This window comes from Rhinolophus sinicus, linkage group LG17 (assembly GCF_036562045.2).
Source record: "Rhinolophus sinicus isolate RSC01 linkage group LG17, ASM3656204v1, whole genome shotgun sequence".
NCBI lineage: Eukaryota > Metazoa > Chordata > Mammalia > Chiroptera > Rhinolophidae > Rhinolophus > Rhinolophus sinicus.
In genome coordinates, this window is record NC_133766.1 from 20,819,505 (window position 1) to 20,834,641 (window position 15,137).

A 15,137-nucleotide genomic window follows, 5' to 3' on the forward strand; every position below is an offset into this window, starting at 1 on the left:
AAGAGTCAAAGGTCGTATGGATGAGGGTACTGATACGGGGTGAGGGCTAGGAGGGGCAGACGGTTCTCGATGGGCTTTGGGTCTGGAGGAGGAGAGGCTGTGTGCACGACGTGGCTGCAGGCACACTGTGGCCCCTGCACAGACCAGCCTCCGTATGTCGTCTTGGTTTCCTGTTTGCCTTGCTTTACCCAAGGATGTCTTCTGACCTCCCTCTTCCTCCTTTTGGACCTCTTGTCTTCCTCCACCCCTTCCTCCTCCACCCTTTGATTTTCTTCAGGATATATGAGGGCAGACTTAGCTGTCGGCATCTGGGAGCTGTGTCTGCTCTCAGCCCTCACTGCTGTTTGGGGGTTTCTGGAAATCGGGCTTTAACAGGCAGAGGTGTCAGCCATCCTCAGGAGGAGCGGGGTGGTAACTGAGCGTGTCGGGCTGAGTAGCAAAGGCAAAGTGGGCTGGATATTTGTCTCCCTCTCATAGGTGCTGTCGAGCCACCAATTTGTGTGGTTCTGTGACCGCAGTGCTGATGATGTGACAGGATCCTGGTCTTGTCAGTGACTCATCACCAGGGTGCTTAATGGAAACCAAATGCAGCACGGAAAATAGGATTTAACCCCCTCCCTCCCTTCCAGGTAAGTCAGGTGTGGGCTTCCCCCTTCTCATCTTCCCCAAATCCCTTCTTTCCCCAGGAGACCGTTTTCCTCATTCAATGAGGAATCCTCAAACTTCATTCAGAATCTCCCAAACAATTGCTCTCTTCTTTCTGTTTTCGTCCTCCTGGCTTTTCTCTGAATGGGGTTAGTAACCAGCAGATGCTTGGGGGCAGGGCAGCCAGCTGAAGTGACCAGCCTGCTAGGATGTGTGGGAGATAGCTGGGAGGGGTCACTGGATGTGGCAGTTGGCAGAGCAGTTGGGGCTCCCATGTCACGGACCAGGAACTCTCCTTGGTCCCCAACACCGAGCCTGAGATTCTGGGTTTAACCCCTCAAGGTCCCAGGAGCCTGTCTGGGACTTGAGCATTTCTCCCTGTGTCATGTCAGTGGATGCCCTCTTACTCTAAACACCTCTGGCCTTGCTGGCCCTAGTCTAGGGCTGTGGTCTGGAGTTTAGACTAGGGGCTGGCTAGTGGACTTTGGGGCTCTTTCCCTCCTTTGGGTTTTTGATTTTTATTTTTCCTTTTTTTTTTTGAGTGAATCACTTTCTTCCTCTAGGCTGTCATTGCCTTCGCCTTAAAAAAAAATGCTGGCCAAGTAAGCCATTGCAAAGCATCTGTAGGCAGTTAACATAGAAATGTTTTTCTCTGCCTCACTTGATAATAGCAATGGTAATTAAAAAGGATGACCGTCTGCAGAACTGGGGAGGTCTGTTGTGTTTCAGAGACAATTCAGAAAGCAGAATGTAGGTGCTTGCCGTGTCACTGGGAAATCTCTCCCCCATCAAGTAGATTCCTGCGATGTTCTGGGCCAGTAAGGCTGGTTGCAGTTAGCCAAGAGATTTGTCTGGGGTCTAAAGATAAACAGAAGGGTGCTTGGTAATTTTATGATGCTCTTGGCTGACAGCAGGAGGCACCTGTGGGATCTCACCTCTCATGTCTCTTCTCCATCCCGCTCCCACTGCAGTCCAAGGAAGACTGGCAAATTCTACCTCACAATGTTTCACCTTGTCTCCTTCCTATCTGAGATGAGTCTGTAAGTTGGCTGTGAGCAGCCTGAGATCCTCACTGACTGAGGAATCCAGGACTGTTTGGAAGAGTCCAGTGTCTCTTCCTTCAAGGAATTTGACAAGTTTCAGCCCCTCCAGCAGTAATGTAGCAAGGGATCGCTAGGGGTGTTGGATGTGGAACATGCATAAAGTGAAGAGATCAGCTTTGGTGCAGCTGGGGAGATGGAGAGGAGGGGGCCACGTCCCTGAAGATGTGTCGATGAGAGTCTGGTCAACGCTGGCTACAGGACTGGAGCCAGATGGAGCTGCTGGCCGTGCGCTCATATATGCGGCGCATCCCTGGGCCTGGCTCTGGTGGCCACGGCTCCCATTCACAGCCCTGCCTTTGATTGGAGTGACCAGGTGGGAAGCAAAGGGGCAGTTGGTTTTGCTCCTTGTGATGCAATTGTCCCTATTACCTCTGGTATGTCCAGAATTGGGGTTGGTGCTTCCCTATTGATTTTCCTATTTGTGTCCCTCACCTAGAGCTTTTCTCCCTGCTCACCAGCCTGGCTTCTACTTATATGACATGGAGCATTATGTGTCGCAGGTCAGGTTAGCAGAACAGTTGGCATCCCCTGAGAAGGGGGGCCAGGCATATCTAGCACTTCTTTCTTGACCTTTGGATTCTTGCGATCTGGGAGCCAGGAGCCAGCGTGGGGCCTTTCCATCTGGAGTCCAGCAGAAGTTAGCAGAGCTGATGGCGCTGGAGCTGTTGTGGTGTGGCTTGGCCATTGGGCATGGGGGCGGGGCCCTGCCAGGAGACCTGATTGGTCAGCAGCTTCTGGATTCCATTGAATCCTGATCTGGTCAGGGCTGTGAATTGTTTAATGCATGTGTTGGCTCTGTCCCCTGGCACGAGTGCCCCCAAGGCTGCAGCCACAGCTTTAGAGAGGATCTGTACCTTGTGCTGGTCACTTTTTTGGGCATGTTGCCTCATTCTTCGATACGTAAGAGATACTGCCCTTTTCCACTAGCCAGTTGTCTGTGGGAGACCCTCATTTTGCTTTGCTTTTCTGGGACTTGGAGTGTCTGTGAGGAAAGCAGTGAGTGGGTTTGGTTTCTTGTTGGCTTCTTCCACAGGAGCTGCGCGTGGGCTGATAAAGCCGGGGACCACCTGCAGGAGCCCCAAGGCCTGTGCGGGGCCTGGGCAGGGGGGCAGTGAGGGGATGAGGGTGGAGGAAGCCACGTGGGAGGTGGCTGTGCATCGTGGACCGTAGGATTAAGGGCAGGCAGCGGTGGGAGGATGTGCTCAGGGTTCAGCCAGGGCTGTCTGCTGTGGCCTGGAATAGATACGTGTGTGGAGCCCAGATCAGGGTCTGTAATGAGGCGTGAAGCCGTGAGATGGGCTCAGCATGCAGTCGAGAGAAAGGGAAACGGGCCTTTGTGAAGGGTCCCCCTTTGCTTATCGGATTTCACCTTTAAAAAAAAACAAAACACTTTTATTGATTTAAGTGTGTTTTTCCAGGACCCATCAGCTCCAAGTCAAGTAGTTGTTTCAATCTAGTTGTGGAGGGCGCAGCTCACAGTGGCCCATGTGGGGATCGAACCAGAAACCTTGTTGTTAAGGGCACCACGCTCTTACACACTGAGCTAACCGGCCGCCCCTGAGTTCACCTTTGAACAACCGTATGAAGTAGGTGTTACTTCCCTTTGATGGTTAAAGAAACTGATCATTATGTGACTTAACCAAGGTCATACACTTGGTAAGTAGGGTTGCTGAGATTTACACCCCAGCACTTCCAAAGCCTGTACTTTCTCTTCACCTTCTTGAACTGAAGTCGACATTTTGGAGAGCTAAGCCCCTCAGAGGAGAGGCAGCCGGGAGAACTGATGTGAACCAGTGTGAAAGGTCAGATACCCAGGGGAACTTTGTAGTCACTGGGGACAGCTATGCCACATCCCTTTCTGGGGAGGCAGGGCAGAGGAAGAGTCCCTTGGGTATCCATGGACAGGCAGGGCCGAGCAGGCAGACACGTTCCTTCCACAAACCTGGATTCTGCCTATGCCACGTGCCAGGGGCTGGAGCCGCGATGCCTGATGCAGCCAGACCAAGTTTCTGCTGTTGTTGGGTTTACGTTCTAGTGTGGGAGAGGTCACTGATAAGAAAAACCAGAATTAACAATGTATAAAGTAGACTGTGGAAAAGGAGGATACCCAGGCATAGTGAGCATCCAGACGTTGGTCAGGGAGGGAAGTTAAGAGCCTAAAGGACCTCGGCCACCTTGGGAAGCCAGTGTGCTCAGACCTCCAGAGTTAGAATCGATATGGATGCTGATGTGCTCTTTTCCTAATGCCTAGAAAAGTCACCGAGGTCCCCAGAGCTTAACGGAACTTGCAGTGACTCGGGGATCATGGTGGCGGTGGGCATCAGACCTCTGGTTCCCAGCAGGCTGGGGTTTTGTCCGTAGCCGTGGTTGCTCTTGGACTTCCGTCTCCCACCCTCACCAGGCGCCAGCTGGCGTCGCTACCTCAGCCTGGTCCCTGTGCCCCTGTCTTGTCCACGCAGCACAGGGAAACACTTGGGTAAAGGCTTTGCCGAGTCACATATAAAATATGTGCCTGGGGAGGCAAACTCTGTGCCCAGTCTCTCCTGCCAGAACACGTGGTTCCAAGATTGTCGCGATAGGGAAGGAGCAGGCAGAGGGTGAGGGACGAGAAGTCACCTTGTGTCAGGTGCTTGGACGAGCTTTGTGTTTTGCGAGGTTGAGGCAGGTTGGTAGCTGGAGATGGGATGGATGTTTTCAGTGTGTGTGCAGCTCGGCTCCCGGGCTCAGGACTTGTTTACTTGGTAAGTGCAGAGCAGTGGCCAGGCCCACGTGGGTCAGGCCCCGTGAGGGACTCTTCCCTCCTTGCCCCATGGTCACGCCTGCCCCTCCTCCCCCTGGACCGCGGAGACTGCCATCTGCTGCCAGGGCTCTGAGCTTGCCCAGGGTGCAGTGTGGATTCTGATGGTGTGTTTGTGGGGCTCGGGAGTGGGCTAGCACTGCTTGGGGTAGAAGACTCAGCAGGTCTTGGTTCCCTTGGTAAAAACTCACTCACCTTATCTCTTTGGGACTCAGTTTCATTGCCTAGAAAATGAGGGGGTTGAACGAGAGTTTTTGGAGGTTCCTGCCAACTCTGACATGGGGTACTCCCTGCGTGGTTGTGGAGGGATTTCTTAGCCAGAAACTCGGGACGAGGAGAAGGAAACCTGGGTCGCAGGAGGGGGAAGGGATCTTGAAGACCAAGCACCTGCAATCCTGTTTTCTGACGTGACGCTGTTGCCATCAGTTAGGGCAGCGGGTGGAGACAATTTTGGAAGGACCCCTCCCCACAGAAGTCAGTGGGAAGGGGCTGATGAGTATGCTCCACGTGACAGAGGGGGGGGGCTCCAGCTCCCACCGAGACGCTTGTCTGGAGAGGGGCCAGCGGTGTGGGAGCTGCTGGGTGCGGGGCTGGCTGTGCTGCCATGTTCTAGAAAAGATGCGCCATCCTTTCTGGCTCTAAATCCTGGAGAGAATATGGGACTGCAGGTCCTGTATGTCCTGTGCCTTTCCTGAGACAGCTGTTCAGGGTCTGTGTCCTTTGCTGTCAGGAAGTTTTCCTTTATATTTAGCCTTCTTTTCTCATGTGGTTGTTCAAGCCCTTCTATTTAAGAAAAAAAAAAGAAAGAGAGACAGAGACAGAGAGAGAAAAGAAAAAAACAAAAACAAAAATATCTTGGAGCCACCAGTTCCACTTTGGCTTTTTAGTCTTCAGTCACTGTTTAAAACGTAGCAAAAATAAAACACATGTGGGAAAGCCCAGGGTCTCAGGCCCCCCCCAGGCTGCTGTGCAAGGCCATCCTGGGGCCACAAGAGGCTGGGTCCCTGGCCTAGCTTCTCTCCGACAGCCTCCATCCACAACGTCCACTACTATTCCAGGGCTTCGTGGGTCAGGTCCCCTGGGGCTGAGGGCACACATTGTGCAACCCACTAGCCGAAACGCAGACACTCTGCTTACTAGACACTCACCTGTGCATCACCGCCATGAGCACCCCCACCCCACCTCACCCCCAAAATGACGTAATGAAGCGGGACTTGGGCCAGGACTCAGGCCGGAGAGGGATTGATGGGCAGCCATCGTCTCACACGCACCACGTGATGGTTCACAGTTCTCGTCACGTTTGTCCAGCTCATGTGGTCCCCGTACCGCCCTGTGAGGGTAGGTGGCGCTATCCCTGTCATTGGTGAAACTGAGCCAGAGAGAGTCCTGCTGTGATCTGATTGCTTGTACCTGCCTAATATGGGTCACACCTCCACCAGGTCCCCTGACTCCGGTTGTCATTTTCTTAGGTTCTAGTGTGTTCTCCCCCTGGTTAGTACCAGTGGGGCGGGGGGCATTTGACTTGATCTCTGAAGGTCATAGGGCCCTTCTCAGAATATCCAGGTTCTCCTGTTCTCTGCTTCTCTGAACTCCTTGGATCTCTGGTGAAAATGGGCTGGTATTTCTCAGCCCGGAAGCCAGCCATTTAGCACGTGTTTCTTTCTGGTGAGGTTTCTCCATGCTTCACGCCGTTCTGACACATCGGTGTGGCACTTAGTCCCGTTTCTTCTGCTGAGGAGCTCTTTTAGAAAGCGGCCTCGTCATGGAACCTGTGAGGTTTTCCCAACGGATTTATGAGCTATGCCCAGAACTTTGTCCAGCATTCACGTTGTGTATGCTCCCTATTTGCTGGCTAACGTACAGCGCCTGCTGGAAGAATTGGCTAATGTGCAATGTGAGGTAAGATACTGGAAATGCTGGCTTCAGCCCTGCTTGCTTCCTGATTGACTTGAAGAGGCAGACCTTGCCCCTGGAGAGAATCCTGGGGCATCAGTGTTCCCTGAATACTGAGCATGACCCTCCCTCTTTATAGGGGTGCTGAAGCAGAACAGGGAATGGCCTGTCTTCTTGGCTGTGTGGCCCTCTGAGTGATCACCATTCGAATAGACCGAAGACTTGTATGAAGGGGAACAGCAGGATTCACCTTTGTTTCCGGCCCCTTCAGCCAGGATGGCTTAGCTTTATCTGGGCATGTTCCTTGAGGAAGGATTGGGATGAGACAGGGCAGCAAGCGTGTGTCTGTACATGTCTCGCCCTCCGTAGCCCCTGAGAGCAGCCTCAGCTGGTAGAGAAGCCCTGCGATGGGGAACCCACAGGGGAGTTGCCTTCAGTAACATCACGTGGAAGGTTTGTGCTGTTGGACCCAGTCCTTCCCCAGAGGATGGGAAAGCCGGCTGGGCCTGCAGCAGGTAGGGTGATGTAGGCTCGACTCCAAGGAGAACTGGCGTCCCCTTTGCTGAGGGCTCCCAAGGAACATGAAACCTCCTTACCTGATGGGGGACTCCATGTTCTTGCAGTCTGCGGTCTGTGAGACACTGAGACGGCCCCAGAAAGCATGAGGTTTGGGTGCCGGGACCTACAGCGTGCTGCGCGGCTGCACTGCCACTGATGCCAGCTTAAGCTGACGGGCAGGGGGCACATGAGCATTGGGCTTGGAGCTCTAACCTTGTTTCCCCTGCAGAGGGAACTTCTGGAACTGCCCCTATAGGACTGATACTATTTGCAAATAAAAAGAGGACAAAGGCAAGTGGCCGCTCGTCTCTCTCAGGAAAGAGCCCTGAGCTGCTCTAAGCCTGTCTTTGTATCATCACCACTGCCTGCCCAGGCCTAGGGACCTTTGATAGGCATTGGACCCCGGGGGGGGGGGGCACAGGAGGTAGGGCCTGACGTGGTTTGTCGGGAGGAAGGTTGGAGGTGGAAGAGGAGCATCTCAGGTCAGAGCCACAGCTCGGGGGCCACCAGCATTGCCTGCTGTGCTAAAGGTACCATGTGTGTTCAAATGGGCGTGCTATTCAGAGGTAACCCGAAATCGGAAATAAACCAGGTAATGACTAAGTGAAGATTGCATTAAATCTGGAGAACCATGTGTCCTTTTGTGTTATTAACTCCTGCAGATTCAGCACTGAAAAGCCGAACAGGTCAGGGACGTGTTCTGTAAGATCATGCTTTTTTTATATTGACTTTTTGTTTCCTTTCGTCTCTGTTTTCACTCTCATTCCTTACATATTCATGAATATTTATCCATGCATTTGTGTTTTAATTCCCTTGGGGTATGGTTCTTTCCCTGTCTCTGACATCCTTGAATGTATTGCTTTTATTTCAGATGTGAACAAACTACAAGCTCACTGCAGAGATGACCCCTCTCTGAGACGGGACAGGTGCCTATAGATTCCCCCTCCTCACCTAGAGGAGCAGGTCACCCAGACCCCTGAAGAGATGAGATTCAAGGGTGTCTTTGTTAGGACCAGTTCAGCCCATGTCATGCTTCCTGTTTGGGGTGGGATTGCTCAGGCATGAATCCCCCAGATACTTAAGCTGTTTCTTCTTTTCGGCTTGAACCCTGAGTAAGAGCCTTGAAAGTCTGAGACCACATGTCACCCTGCTAGGTGAGGAGGGGGACAGGAGGACAGGAACACAAGTTCCTGGCCACTGGCCTCTCCAAGACAGGTGAACTCTGTGTTCAAAAAGGAGCTCATTTAATCTTTTGGCCCTAATGGAAGTTATTTGTATTTTCTCTCCCTCTCTCTTTCTCGCCTCTCTGTCCCTCAACCCGCCCCCCCGTCCCCCCCACCACCAAGCCTGCAAAAGAATTTAATCTGCTGGACAACAAACAATACTGTTATAAAACTTGGAAAACAAGAGGGCGAGGCCTCCCTGACAAGGAGAAGGGCATGCCGGGTAACAGCGAGGGAGCCTGCCAGGCCCGCGATGGAGCCGGCTGACAGCCCAGTTTGGCTGGGTACCTGGGTGCCTGCCCCTGCCCAGCCCACCAGCTGTGCTATCCCCAGTCCAGAGGGTAAGGAACCGAAATGAAAGTGGGGTCCGAGAAGCGCTTGAAAAAGGGAAGTTGTATGAGCTGCCCGTTCTCTGATCTGATGGGAATGCACTAGACTGTGACACTTCCTCCTCCATCCCCCTCCCCGGCCCTGCCCTCCCTCCCCGCCCCCCCGCCCCGCCCCTCTCCTCCTGCCTCCTCCCACCACTCACTGTTCCAGGTCCTGAGACTGGCAGGCAGAGGCTCTGATAACAAATGAGGCTGGCCCTCAGTGTAGGCACAGCTACCAGTCTGGCCAGCTGCAGGGGACGCAGGAGAGAAAGGTGCTTCAAGTTGGCTCTGGACTCTGGACCTACCCTCTGTCTGCCCAGCCTGCCTTCCCCCAACTAGGGAAGTGGAGCCATGTCACAGGGTGTGCCCCAGTCCATGTGCTCAGCCAGGTGTGTGCCCAGGTACTGGCTAGAACTGCCACGCCGAGGTTAGTGGGTACACCTTGGGCTTCCTGGTATGGGCCTGGTGCCGGCCCGGGCCTTGCCCCCGGGAGGATGTCTGCTCTCCCTCCAGGAGGAGTGGGGGCTGTGCTGCCAAGGCCAGGACAAGCCTTGGGAGGGGATCCTGGGGACAGGAACGCGCTTCTCGTGCTTCTCGCAGCAGTAGGCCCAAGGTCTTGTGAGTGGGGCGTCCACGGGACAGTGTGTCTGCTACTCTGCCTGGGGAGGTGGGGAAGCTGGGCTCTGGGGCCTCTCTCCCTCAACCTCCATAGTTAGATTTCACCTGAGGCTGAGGTTTTCACTTCTGAGTCCATCTTTACTGAGTCCAGTAGATGATTTGGGAGGGAGGAGGGAGCAGCGTTGGTGGTTTTCCTTTGGATCCACGTTGGTCTGGACCTGGGAACTGTGTGGGGGGCATTGTGTTTGTGTCATAGACCGTAGGCGTGAGCTTTGCCTCTTGTGGAGAGCACCAGCTTCCTTGAAAGCAGCTAGGTCTCTGCCCATCCTCCTCGGCCTGCACTAAGCCATGCTCAGGGGACGTGGAGACATCCACGCTCTGGCCGTCACTCCATCCCTCCTCCTGCCCTGTGCTCCTCACTGCGTCCTGCTGCCCCCCTCCATGCCCCACTGCACCCCAAGGGCAGGATAGCCCTGGGTCATCCTTCCCTCCAGCCAGCCAGCTGACTGACCTAGGGCTTTCATGCCCTGTACTGCGTGGGAGATTTCCAGACCCAGGTTCTCGCTGGTGGTGTCGAGGAAGGGACAGAGAGGTCAACTTTGTGGAAAGCCACTGCCTAGGAACGTAGACCTCCAAAGCCCTACCTCAGGCAAAGCAGAATTGCTGATGCTGGGCCCACGTAAGCTGAGGAGGCTGTGACTTCTGGCTCTGGTACCTCAGCGGGCATTTGAGGAGCTGCTCAGTGGGCCTGGAGCATGTTATCCCCACTTCGGGATCTGGAGCCTGGGAAGTGTGGTAGTCCCTGGGTGCTGAGCCCTCCTTTTAGGGGCCAAAATGCCCGAAAGAGAGGGGCAACCCCATGTTCCCTTTCACCCCAGGCCCCATACCCATGCCCTTCATTTTATCACCTTTTCCTCTGATTCATTAACCACAGCTAGTTGGCAAAGGCCTCACCCCGACAGTTTTAAGACAAAATGTCCAGGACACTGGGTCTGGGCTAGAGCAGGGAGCAACAGGAAACTGGGCAGGGCCTGTCAGCTCATACATACAATGGTCTGGGCAGAATGTTCCCCTTTTCAAAAGGGCCTTCCCCACGCCCCTTTCTCCCCAAGGTGATTCTTCTCACCGCCAGGAGCCCTGAAACCAGAATTCCCAGTGGCAGGAAGATGGATGATCTGGGCTCTGCTTCCGGTACCCCTCCCCCACTCTGGCTGGAACTTGTGTCAGTCACGTAAGTAGCTGTGACTCAGCACCCAGCCCCGTTGGGAGGGAGAAGCTGCTGCCTTGCAGGAACCTTCTCAGCGTTCTGTATTGGAACACATTGCGGTTGCGCAGAACAAGCCAGCAGCATTCGGTTCCTGGGGGCGAATATCTGTTTATTCCATGGGTTTGGTTATGGATTTCATAAACAAAGATGCCTCTCCTTCCCATTTTCCTCCCATATTATTTTTTGGGCACCATGCTTGGCATGGGAATTTTTGGACTATAAAAGACAACGTGATTTATAGAATGAAATGGAAGGTTTCTTCGCAGTCTCCAGATTGTTCTTTACCCGACAGCCCGTGAATTGTATTTAACCCTCAGCTGATTTTGTTTGGCCTGCACAATTTTGTTTTGTTTACCTGCTTTTGCCTGCCTGCAGACAGAACACGGCCTGTCCAGGTCACTGTACTTGTACTGCAGGCTTCTCTGTCTTAAGTTTCCTGCTGAGCCGTCAGAGTGTGTGAATGTGCAGTGAGCAGCCTGCGCCAGCCCCCGTCTTCTCCGATGACCTCTGAGGCCCATTCCAGGGACATTCTCACAGTCCAGGCTGAGCAGGAAGTCAAGCCACTGCGTTCTGATTCACTGTGTGGTGACCTTTCCTCCACCCTCGGGTCCCTGCCCAGGCCGAGGAGTGTCCTGCGCAGGGGTGGGGGTGTGTGGACAAACCTCCAAAGAGAATGTGGGCACAGAAATGGACTAGGGTTGCAATTTGGCTCCCGAAGCCCTCTTTGTGCTTGGTGGCACCTCCCAGGGTGACAGACCCACCCGTTTGGTGGGTGGTTTTCCTTCCCGGGCAGCCCACCCAGCCTTCTTCCCCTGGCCAGTGTGCAAGGTGCCATCAGGCCCATGCGGAAGGACGCTGCCACCTGCCGTGACAGCAGAGCCCTCAGCAGGCTGGTGCTTTCCTGGGCTGCCTTACAGACAGACCTAGGTGGCCCTGCGCTGGCTGCCAGGGAGAGCAAACCCCTTCCAGCCCCCATCAAACCACCCACCTACAACCAACTAGGGAATAAAAACATGAGCTTGTTTCAGGTAAGTGAGTCATTGATCAGCAGACTTGCAGAGAGAAGCCTGGTTCTGTTGGGAAAGTTGAGATCTGAACAGACCCTTTTATTCAGTAGGATTGGAAGGGCTAAAGGTTCTGGTACTAAGGTTACTTTCTTCCCCTTCTTCTTCTTTTAGAGTCTGTACAGCGATGCATTGTTAATGATTTCTTTTTTATCTCTTCTTCCAGAGAACTAAGTATTTTAGAGCTCAAGAGTTGGGAGCCCAAACTCTAGTTCGAGTCCCGTAGTTTCTCAGTGACAGTTGCTGCTGTGCTGTGTGCAGCCCCTCCTCTGAACTCGGGGCTGATGCTGCCTGGGTAGCGGGAGAGACGTTATTTAACCACCCTGATAACCACATGACATAAGTGTGTCCTGAAGGAAATGAACTAGATGCTGGGAGAGGGCGACCTAGCCGGAAGCTGGACTGGGGTGGGGGGGGCAGCTTTCCTGAGGAAGGGAGGGCTGAGCTGAGACCTGAAGGGGAGGACTTCAGACCACCTGGGTTACCAGGGGAGGGGGTTGCGGGGGGAGAGGGGAGGGGTGTTGACAGGTGGTAGTGATGGGAGAGCGGATGGAGACAGCATATGCAGAGGCCTTCTGGTGGGAGGAAGTTGGGCTCACTGGAGGACGTGTATCTGTGTGACAACATCTTAGGAAAGGGTTTTATGGATACTGGCAATTGGACGTTGCTAAGGAAGAAGAGTGTGGCTGAAGTAAAAAGCAGAAAAGCTGAGAATTACCAAATGTAGATCTCTTCATTTTATAGGATTCAGAACCCATGGTAATGACTGCCATTAACACTCACTCCTGACCTAAAGCCCTAGCAGTGACCCCGTTAACAGGGCACACTGTTGACTGCAAGTGTCCTCATCTGAGCCCCTGCGGGCAGAGCTGACCCCAGCTCTCCCGTCTGTGGCTGAGGCCTCGCAAAGCCTCACGGGCTACAGAGCCCTGGTGCTGGTGTCAGGGTCACCTGGGCGTCCTCTCAGCACTGCTGGGCGCTTCATCTCCAGCGGCCCCACTCCCGCAGCCCTGCTATGGGACATCGCAAAGGCGCCAGAGGAGCAGAACAAAGCAGCTGCCTCAACCACCAGGCCCCTTGCAGAACCAGTCGTGCTCCAGTCTCCACTCGCGTGTAACGTGTTGTACAGTCAGTAACATGCCACTTCCACGCAGAAATATTGCCTCGGATACACATGCCGCCCTCACCCCATCTTGCTCTTAATTAAGTTCAAGTACAGGGGAGATGGTAGTGCAGCTGTGGAGCAGGTGGCAGTGGGCAGAGGGGCAGGACACAGGCTTTAGCGTTCGATCTGGGATCTGCACCATTTATTAGTCACGTGACTGGACACATTATTGAACCACATTAAGGAGCCATTTCTTCTCCTGCCAAAATGACTATTGTGAGAATTAAAGAGCACAACTTGGTGTTCAAATGTTGCTTCCTTCTCTGCCCTTAGAGCAGACATACCATTATTTCCAGGGGCCATAAAAAGATACAAGCCTGTATCTAGAGGCCTAAAGAACTGGTAGGAACTTACAGATTCTGTGTCTCTTTCTCTTGGTTATGGTATCAGTGGAAATAGAGACGTGTTTTTTAGCTTCAAACAACCAAAGAAGGTGATGTAATTAAGATGTGGAATATTTAAACACAGTTTGCAAATCTTATGTTCAGGCAAATTTTGAAAACAAAACTCAATTCTTGTGTTCGAAGATTATCTACTTAATACACTTTTAGGACACCAGTTTTTTGTGTGTCACACCAGAGGTTAAATAAGATTGTCAGTGTTGTGACACTTATGGCTGAGAAGGCGGAGCCCATGCTCTTCCTGAATAGGGCACTTGGAAAGCCTGCCCTGGCCCTGGTGACAGTCACCTTTTCGTAGTGGCCAGAGCCGCATAGGCAGAAAGGGGGCTTGTTTCCTGATGAAGTGAGATAATATCAGAAAACATTTTGCACACTGTGAAATATTGCACAAATGCAGGGCAGTACTAATGTAGCAAAGCATTTTAATGATAGCTTTGCCTATTTTATCTCATTATATATGTAATAATTGACAGGGACTGGTCGTGGAGTTAAATTAACATAGCTTGTAAGTTTGGTGTTGCTTCGTCTGTGTGAAGCGTCTGTGTCCAGCTTCCTTGGACGTCTCTATGGAAGTCTCCTCTATGCCTTTCGAATGGATCTTGATACTGTGTCATGTCACGAGTGGACTGTAAGAAGACATTTTCCTCGGGACAGAGGCTGGGTCTTCGGATTGCATCTCCCTTCTTCAGTGAGATCCTCTTCTTCTGGAAGCTGGTTTCACATGGTGGCTTAGATTTTTCCATCTTTGTATCTAGCACCATTTGAAATCAGTGTTTTAGGAGTAAGAATTGCAGCACAGCACGGCTCTGAGGACTGGCTCCTCTCCTGCCACCAGAGCTGGTTCAAGAAGGAAGCAACTTGGAAAGCAAAGTACACTCTTGAGTATGTTGGGTCTGGAGGGGTGACAGTATGGGGAGGGGCTTGTGTTTGAAGACACTAGGGTTTGAGCAGGACAGAGGTTGTGATGCTCTTTGTGTTGACATGTAGCCTCAGCCACCAGCAGTGGTGACAGGCACTGATGGTTTGGGTGCTTGATTGTAATGGGCAGGGCAGAGGGCTGTGTGCCCGGAGGCCTGTGCGTGCACACCAGCACTGTCCACCCACTCCTGTATGCCCTGGAACACACTGGCCACCTGCACTGTCAAGGTGCAGGACCCCCGGGAGCACCGCTGGACCCATCTCTTACACAGGCTGACCGATTTCTCCTGGTGTTCAGAGTCTGTTTTTGTCTAGCACCATTTGAAATCGGTTATGATGTAGGGGGAAAAGCAGCAGCCTCGAAGCCTCACACCAAGTGTGCTCAGCAACAGCCTGTGGTTTCCTGGAAGATGGATGGGCAGAGAGTGGGAAGGAAGGTCACACTTCTTTTTCATAACTTCTTTCACTGCATTTGTGATACTTTATTGCAGAGGTAGGAGATAATTTAATGGATTTTAAAAAACAAATCACTCTAATATCTGAGGTCCTCAGTTGCATTTTGCTGAAACGTGGTAGTGCTGTAAATTCTATAAATTGCTTCCTTGTTGACTTGTTTTTCTGTTAAGAACAGACTATTCATGTATCTGAACTTAATAAATGTTTTACTATCTTCAATTTATCATGCCTTTGTTTTTCATCTATTATTTTCCATTCACAGTTCTGTGATGGTGAGAAAACTGAGGTCCTGAAAAGTTAATTTGCTATGCAGATCTCACCCACCTCATAAAGTATTTTGAGTGGGTTACAGCAGACAGTGAAAACAAAGCCCATTAAGACAAAAATGAAATTCTATGAGCCAAGAAATAAAATGGGAAAAAGATGACAGAAGAGAGAACTGTTGACGACCTGGGCTAGGGAGGTCATTACTGGTGGGCAAACTGCCCTGGGTCCAGTGGGCCGCAGCCTTGACCCCAAGGTTCCTTTGAGAAACTTTTGCTTAACTGAATGTATTGTTACATGGCCCCTAAAGGGGAGCAGCCTGGTGATTTCACTTGCATTGTAAGAGGTGCAGGAGTTCTACGCTTGGTTCTTAGTTTCCATCAACCCTTGAGGA

General features: G+C 52.4%; 1 long non-coding RNA gene across 13 annotated transcripts in view; it reads left to right on the forward strand.

Annotated features, from left to right (window-relative positions):
• LOC109435751 (uncharacterized) overlaps window positions 1-14,702 on the forward strand; it is a 34,514-nt gene extending 19,812 nt beyond the window's left edge. For 12 of the 13 annotated variants that reach the window (XR_012492964.1, XR_012492965.1, XR_012492971.1 and 9 more), the window contains 2 exons: window positions 478-8,560; window positions 8,760-14,702. This is a non-coding gene — a long non-coding RNA (uncharacterized LOC109435751). The remainder of the gene's footprint in view (window positions 1-477; window positions 8,561-8,759) is intronic. The other variant, XR_012492970.1, reaches the window with a different exon arrangement.
• The last annotated feature ends 435 nt before the right edge of the window (window positions 14,703-15,137 follow it).